This window comes from Prionailurus viverrinus, chromosome B2 (assembly GCF_022837055.1).
Source record: "Prionailurus viverrinus isolate Anna chromosome B2, UM_Priviv_1.0, whole genome shotgun sequence".
NCBI lineage: Eukaryota > Metazoa > Chordata > Mammalia > Carnivora > Felidae > Prionailurus > Prionailurus viverrinus.
This window is the reverse complement of record NC_062565.1, coordinates 126735170-126743795: the sequence shown is the minus strand read 5'-3', so window position 1 is coordinate 126743795 and position 8626 is coordinate 126735170. Positions and strand designations below refer to the sequence as shown.

At 37.5% G+C, this 8626-nt stretch overlaps 1 pseudogene; it reads right to left on the bottom strand.

Annotated features, from left to right (window-relative positions):
- Positions 1–777: 777 nt before the first annotated feature.
- Positions 778–8250, bottom strand: LOC125166514 (short coiled-coil protein B-like; annotated as a pseudogene).
- Between the last annotated feature and the right edge of the window lie 376 nt (positions 8251–8626).

Genomic DNA, 8626 nt, shown 5'->3' with positions numbered 1-8626 from the left:
AAAAATGCTAGAAATCCATTTAAAACTCAGCTGGCCACTACAAGGCATTGTGTTGTCCCAGACTTCATGCCCTTTGATGTCCAAACACTTTTATTTGATAAAATGTGTTCAAATCCCTCTACAAGGACTATGTATAAAGAGAGATCATATATGCATATACATGTATTGTGTAAATATAAGAATGCACACATCATTTATAGATGCACATATGTACATATAGTCTGTGCATATATATTGTTATATATGTGAATATATATATACATGTATATACATGTATATACAATATATACATCTGTGTATGTGTGTGTAAATACATACACACACACACACAGGCTTACATACATACACATATATTGTCTCTCTCTAGTCCGTGTGTGTGTTTGTATACCTCACACACACAGATTACATGCAGACTATGTTTTTGTATGTATATAACCTCACACACACAGATTACATGCAGACTATGTTTTTGTATGTGTATAACATATATATATGTGTGTGTGTGACTATATATATGTGTGTGTATATATATACATATATGTGTGTGTATACATATATATACATGTGTGTGTGTGTGTGTGTGTGTGTGTGTATATATGTAAGAGAGAACTTTGAGATTCAAGGCTCTTTTGTGTATATATGTTTTTAAACTTGCAGGTCCCAAATGAAAACACTAAAAGTTGTGATAGGTGGATATTTCAGAAATATGCTAAGATGCATATTTTCCTTATTACTCTGATTATAATTTTCCTCATTACTCTAATTATACCCTGAAAGTCAGAATTGACCAGGTTTGCATTTCTTTTCAGTTAGTGCTTGCAGCTTCTGAGAACAAGCCCAAAGATTAATCTAAAATTCCAATAAAAGCAACAGAAAAAAGTACAGATGACAAATTGAAAATGCTCAGACTCAGAGTGAGAACTTCAGGTTCAATGACCTAACTTTTCCTTGAGAAGGGAACAATTGCTTTGAGAAAACCTCTGCCCCCACCGAATGACGCAGCTACTTCCTCCTAAACATAGATCACGTTATCAGCGTTGCCAAATATATCAACAACCGCCTGGCCGTTGAATACCATGTTTATCGAATGGACCATAACAGACAGCAAGAACAAGCACAGTTGGAGGCGGTGATCTCTACAAGTATTTTCCAAACCAGCAAAATTCTTTATTTTTCATTTTTCTTTTCTCAATTAAGGGAAAGAGGGTTACAAAGCAAAACAGATACAAGAGAAGCACAGTTTAGATACCTCCTCTGAAGCCCTTTCTCTGGGCCAACATGTAAAGTAATTATGGAGAGTTAGTTAGATTTTTATGTCTTCGCATAGCAACATGGACAGGGGGGACAGAGGGCCATGGAGTGGAGTTTATATTGGCCAGCCAACCAAATCCACTTTGAACTGCATAGAGAAAATTCCTAAGGACCCAGAGATAAATTCTCAACTTTTCCCCTCTACATAATGAAAGAATTCAAAGCTGAGTGTTTGGATGGGGTCAAGAGGGGTTTTACGTAACTATTTGTGAGACAAAAATGAATACAAGTTTACAAATTGTTTCACATTGTTTAATTTTTAAAATAAGACAAATTTGTTGCCAAGTATTCAGGAAACAGGTAATTCAAAAGGAGAAAATCACATGGAATCCTACAATGCAGAGTAAGCAAACACTTTAAAGATTTTGATTCATGTTTTTTCCAATCTATATCCCGAAAACAGATATTTCAAAAACAAAAAGAGAATCATTTTGCACATGTAACTTTGTGCCCTGCTTTTCTCATGACACTATATCGTGACCATATATTTCCGGTAGTATTTATGTACAACACCTTTCAACTGCTATTTGACACTCATACAGCCTTGCCCCTCATTCACAGACTTAATTCTCTATTGCTGTTATCAGTGGTTTGCTGTCATTAACCGTCTGTGTTGTGAATCCTTACATTTTCCGCTTACGTACATCCATAAATATTTCTCTAGAATAATTTATTTGAAATCTGTCAAAAGGTAAAATCTCCAAGACTTTGTCATATAAACAGTTAAAATATACTTTAGAAAGTTTGCAATAACGTTTTCCTTTCTACCAGCGGGTTTGTTTATTGTGGTTTTCGACAGAGTACTTCTTTGTGTGTTTGTTTGGTTGGTTTTTTACCTACTCGAACCCATCAATATTCTTTTAGGGTTGCTTTCATGAGTTCATGTTTAGAAAAGCTTTTCCTATCCAAGAATACTAAAGTACTATATACAGAAATAAATCACCAAAGTAAATTGGAATTTTTAAGGTGAACTTTTATTTTCTTCAAGTCTCTATACCTTTTAAAACATTGAACTGATACTAGAATTTATGTTGATTGTATGAGATAAAAGTCGACCAATATTCTGAATACATTTATTAAATAAGCCATCCTGCCCTCACTGACTAGATGTGCTACCTCATAGAATTATTATATCCACATTATTTTTTAGTTACTTCAATCTGTAAAGTTATTACAACCTCATTCTCACTTCTCTGGAAAGACCCAGGAGTAGCGATTATTTCATCTGTGTAGAAGTAGCTAAAGTCGAGCAGATTTTCATCTTCTACGTTTGTTTTCTTGGTTAAAAAAAAAAAAATAAAAAATCAGGGGTGCCTGGGTGTCTCTGTTGGTTAAGTGTCCAGCTGTTGACTTCGGCTCAGGTCATGATCTCACGGTTCATGTGTCTGAGCCCCATATGGGGCTCTGTGCTGACAGTGGGAAGCCTGCTTGGGATTCTCTCTCTCTCTCTCTCTCTCTCTCTCTCTCTGCCCCTCCCCTGCTTATGCACTCTCTCTCTCTCTCTCTCTCTCTCTCTCTCTCAATAAAGAAACTTAAAAACAAATCAAAGGTTAATCTCCCCTCAAAATCTTAATCCTATTCATGATTGAGATGAACATAGAAATCAGTAGATGAAATCAAGAGAGGGTTATGCAGCCCAACTAGAGAGCCAAACTGCACGAGGAAAATACATGCTTAATCAAAGGACCGGGAAAATCTCAGTGCTTCTTCCTGCTTCCCTGTCCTTTTGTGATATTGCATTTAATGCAGGTGTTCTCAAAGTGAAGTTCCCAGACCAGCAGCATTGCCAGGGAACTTGTTAGACCTCCTGAATCAGCAATTCTGGGTGTTGGGCCCAGCAAGCCATGTTTTACCCAGCCCCGCAGGTGACACAGAGGGACACGTAAGTTTGAACTACTGATTTAAAAGGACTTTGTCAGGAAAGAATCTGAACATAACCCACATAAAATATGATATCTATATGAGACCCCAGCCTTCACCTGGATATGCAATGCAGACCTTTCTTCATTTGCCCTTCCCCATTTATTATGTAGCCATTTATTAAACATGTTTTATGGGCCCAGACTGGGGCTGGGTGCTGAGTATGAACGCTAAATAAGCCAAACCCTTTGCCTTCAGAAAATTTACTGTAAATTTTATAGTAAATATATATATATATGTATATATATATATACATATATATACACACACATATATAATGCCCACAACTATTTACTATAAAATAATACTATATATATTTTGTTCTGTCTGAAAAAAATACCTTATATAGATAAGGAAAAATTCCTTATAGATAAAGAAAGAAAACTCATCTATTAATTTCTCATTTGTCATTTTTTATCTACATGACTAGTTAAAATAAATATAAGTATTCTGCTTCTTCGAATAGAAGCTTTTCTGTTGAAAGAACAATGCTATGATCATTTGCAAGATGAGAGCCTATAAAAATAATATTAAAAGTATTTTTAATTAGAAATGAAAAGGAACCACACATGGAACCATGCTAAAATAGTTAGGAAAAAGCCCAGGTAAGCAAGAGCAGTTTTAAAGAGTAGATAACTAAAAAAAAAAGCGGAGGCTAACACGTAAGTTTGAAAGGATAGTACTGTAACCCCTCCCCACCCTGCATCCATGGGGGATAACCTTTCAAAGACCCCCAGTGCATGCCTGAAATTGAAGATGATACTGAACCCCATACATACTATGTTTTTCCTATACATGCATACTGATGATAAAGTTTCATTTACAAATTAGGCACACTAAGAGATTAATAATGACCAGTAATGAAATAGAACAATTATAACAATAGGGGTACCTGGGTGGCTCAGTCGGTTAAGCTTTTTGACTCTTGGTTTCCGCTCAGGTCATGATCTCACGGTTTGTGAGTTTGAGCACCACATCAGTCAGCACAGAGCCTGCTTGGGATTCTCTCTCTCTCCCTCTCTCTGCCTCTCTCTCTCATAATAAATAAACAAACTTAAAAAAAGAACAAGTATACTGTAATGAGTTCTGTGGACGTGGTCTCTCTCTGTCTCACATATCTTATTGTACCCTTCTTCATGTGCTTATGTGAGATGACAAAATGCCTACATGATGAGATGACGCGAGGTGAGTGACATAGGCATTGTGACATAGTGTTAGGCTTCTAATGACCTTCTTAATGTTACATCAGAAAGAGGATCATCTGCTTCCAGAGCATGGTCGACCAGAGGAATAAAACTGTAAACAGTGGAACTATGGATAAGCAGGAGACTGTCATTGCAATGAATATTAACCAAGGTATAACTGAAAGGTTTACCTCTTGGAAGCGAGAAAAGCCAGATGCGATGTAAGAGATAGTAAAACAGTAACAAGGTAGAAGACCTGAGGAGTGAATATAAATAATAGCAGCAGAAAGCAGGATGACCTTGAGTATTTTTAAAGCCAAGAAAAAGAAAGAGGTAACCACAATTATTATTGTTTAATTTTTTTATTAGTTTTCTTTATTTTTGAGAGGCAGAGAGAGACAGAGCATGTGTGGGGGAGGGACAGAGAGAGAGGGAGACACAGAATCCAAAGCAGGCTCCGAGATCTGAGCTGTTAGCACAGAGCCCGACGTGGGGCCCGAACTGGCAAACCGTGAGATCATGACCTGAGCCAAAGTCGGGCGCTCAACCGACTGAGCCACCCAGGGGCCCCCACAATTATTTTTTAAAAGAGGGACTAACAGGTTGGTTATGTTAAACCATGAGTTTCTCTTCTCTAAGTCTGTGACTCCTTCCACAGTGAGCGAAGCAATCACCTTTCCTCTGATACCAAAGCTCCACCTTCCCTTCAGGCTCCACTCAGGACACACTTTCCCTGACACGCTTCTTCCTCACCTTGACTCCACAGTCAAGGTCTCCTATTCCAACAACTCTTTTAATAAAGACAGGAGACCCAGTGCTATTTTAATATTCCAGTACAGATTTGTGAGTGGCATAGTGATGTAACTCGCCTTGTGTCATGGCAGAATGACACAAAAGGGGGATGTTCTCCAGAATGTTCTGGTAGCAACTTCCCACAGGGTATTTCCATTATCTGGGGGGAAAAAAAATTCTCCCAATCAAATCTCATCATCTTTCTTTATCGGTCAATATGCTTTCCCTTCCTCACTTATGCAACTCCCACGCATTCTTCAGTTAAAACTTCGAGTGTCAGTTCAGCCACAAAGTCAATTCTGGACAGTTCAAATTCTTCTATTAGAAGTTATCACTTCTCGGGGTGCCTGGGTGGCGCAGTCGGTTAAGCGTCCGACTTCAGCCAGGTCACGATCTCGTGGTCCGTGAGTTCGAGCCCCGCGTCAGGCTCTGGGCTGATGGCTCAGAGCCTGGAGCCTGTTTCCAATTCTGTGTCTCCCTCTCTCTCTGCCCCTCCCCCGTTCATGCTCTGTCTCTCTCTGTCCCAAAAAATAAATACAAACGTTGGAAAAAAAAATTAAAAAAAAAAAGAAGTTATCACTTCTCCAACCTCCCTCATCACATCATGTGTTACAATTATAATTTTATATATATTTATGTAATTAAAGTCTATTTACTCCACTTGACCCTTCTCTCCCTGTCTATGTTTGTCCACTTTTGAAACATCAGCCCCCTTTCTAGCATGTGGTAGGTGTTAACAAAATAATTAAATATTTATTGAATGAATAAATGACTGTTTGAGACCTTGAACAAGAGAAGTAACCCTCTTTCCCCTTAAGAACTTACTTATTATCCTCTCAGTCTAGAATAACTTTTTTCTGAAATCCGTGCCTTACTTTTACAATTTTATTAGCAGCATTTGTCTAATTATCAATGGGGGTATTTCACCTGTTTTTATAATACAATAAGACCCTTCTGCCCCACCCCCTGTATGTTCTTATTTACTTCTTGTTCTCCCCACCCTTCTAAAAGAATAAATCTTTATGAAGACAAGGACTTCTTTTTTTAATCCTGAAACAGGTTTTTATTAAACAGCAAAGCAAAATTGTAACACAATTTTAAATGTTTGCATATTAGGCCACAAAAGGGATGCAAAATGTTTCCAATGTGGCTATTTTCTATATTTATGTAGCTGAAGTCATTCATCAAATCTTGCATCAATACAAACATAAGATTATTCCATGATTAAAAGTAGCCCACATCTAACAACCATAAGTTGTACTCATGGATCCCTTTTTCTACTTAACACTTTCACATTATTTTGTGATACTAACGCCCTTACCTAAAGGGATCTACAAGCTAAAGTTTAAAAAATTGTCAAAGAATGACTAAGTCTGCAAGGTGGTAGGGTTCACAGAAAATTTGGGGAGAAGTAATGAGATAAAATAACAAGAAAGTATCAATTAGTACATGTGTAAAACTCTCCCATTGTATTCATGATTTTGACACTAATATACTCTCAAGGGATTTTGCAAAAGTTGAGCTTCCAGGTACTACAAATAAACCTTGAGACCAAACTCTTGTGACCATTCTCTTCTTGGTTTACATAAGGTTAGTCAAACTTAATCCACTTTCATATATGTTCCCCAAAGATCTCCTCTGTGCCAGAGATAACACAGATTTGGAATAAAAACATTTGGAGTTGGTTACTACTGTTTACCAAGCACTTTTTCCAACCTATTTCTATTTTTCCTCAAAATTTTACATTTCAAACATACGCACAACCAGCACTCATTTTCTGATACCAAGGGGATTATTTTAGGCGAAGGAAGTTTTTAACAACAAATCTTCCCAAATTTACGACTCAGTTTCAAGAAAAATCTTCATTTTGACACCCTCTGTTTTTAATTGATTAAAGAGAAACCAACAATCCTCTTTTATTACTCCATGTAACGAGTTCTAACTGAGCAATACCTTATTTTGGTTATGTTTTCACAGTTAGAGGTTAGGCTGCTCTCATAGATGATTAACTACTGAAATTTTATAAACGTGAAACCATTTTTTTTTCCTTAGGAGAAGGGAAATGGGGAGGAGAGAAACAGATGGGGACACCTAGCTGGTTCAGTCCACTGAGTGTCCAACTCTTGATTTCAACTCAGGTCATGATTTCACTGCTTGTGCGATCAAGCCTCGCGTCAGGCTCCAGCTAACAGCATAGAGTCTGCTTGGGATTCTGTCTCTCCCTCTTTCTGTCCCTTCTCTACTTGGGCACACGTGCATGTTCTCTCTCTCAATAAATAAATACACTTAAAAAAAGCAAATAGAAAAGAGGCACAAGATGGTGGAAAGGGTAGACAAAGCTACGCATTCGGTACATGATTTTGGTCACCTTCTCACAACATAATGGTTATTTCCTTGTATCTCTTACTATGCCTATAATAAAAGACAGTGTTAAATCTATAAATCAAAGCAAATTTGAAATACATTTGTTTTCATGTTTCATAAATAATACACATTACTAATTATAAATTTCCTACAATACATTTGCACATTTTCATAGACTCATAATACACACTCATGCAAGTCTTCTATTATGCTCCTAGTTTTGCCCAGATCTGACATTATCTTCATACCCACTCAACGAAGCCACACAAAAAGGTACTATAACATTTGGAATTGATCCAAATGTTAAACAATAAAAAGATTGGCAGCAATCTCATAAAACAGAAAGGAGACGAGTCCCTCACTTTTCTTTTTCTTTTTGTGTCAGCATTTTGAAAAACACTAGAAGATGACATGAGATTTTCTATATAGTGTCCAAGAATTTGGTTTTATGATTTTAGCTTCAGATTTTCTTCCTCAACGGCATATACTCTTCAGATTTTCTTCCTTAACTGCATTACACCCTTTAGGCGTGTGTTGGAGTTCCAACACTTGATTGAGAAGGTGTGTGTGTGTTTTTTTCCCCCTCCAGTTCCACCTGCTTTTTAGCACCAACTCCAGCCATGTCAGCATTCATCATCTTGGGTTACAAATTTGGGGGACTTGGCTACAAAATTCTTGATGAATGGTTTGCCTTTGGAGACACCAGGAGGTGGAAGGTTTGGGAGGATACCTCAGGCCCTGACACTTGGACCAACTTGAAAATAAGAATTTTGACTGGTTCCCTGCTATGGTTCCAGTCCCTGGCACTGTGTTGGAGTAAGTAGGGGGAAGAAAAAGAAGAAATGTTCATCTCTCTCAGGTTGGAATAACTGAAGCAGACCAGCACAGAACAGAGGCACACTAGACTTTTCCAAACTGTCAGTAGCCAAAAGATAAGTATACCATCCATTTTAGGTTGGTTACAGTAGGAACGACATATATGGGAGTCACAAGGAGCAGAACAGGGAGGTGATGGTAGGGAAATGTGAGGATGTCTCACATCTTTAGCCATTGTA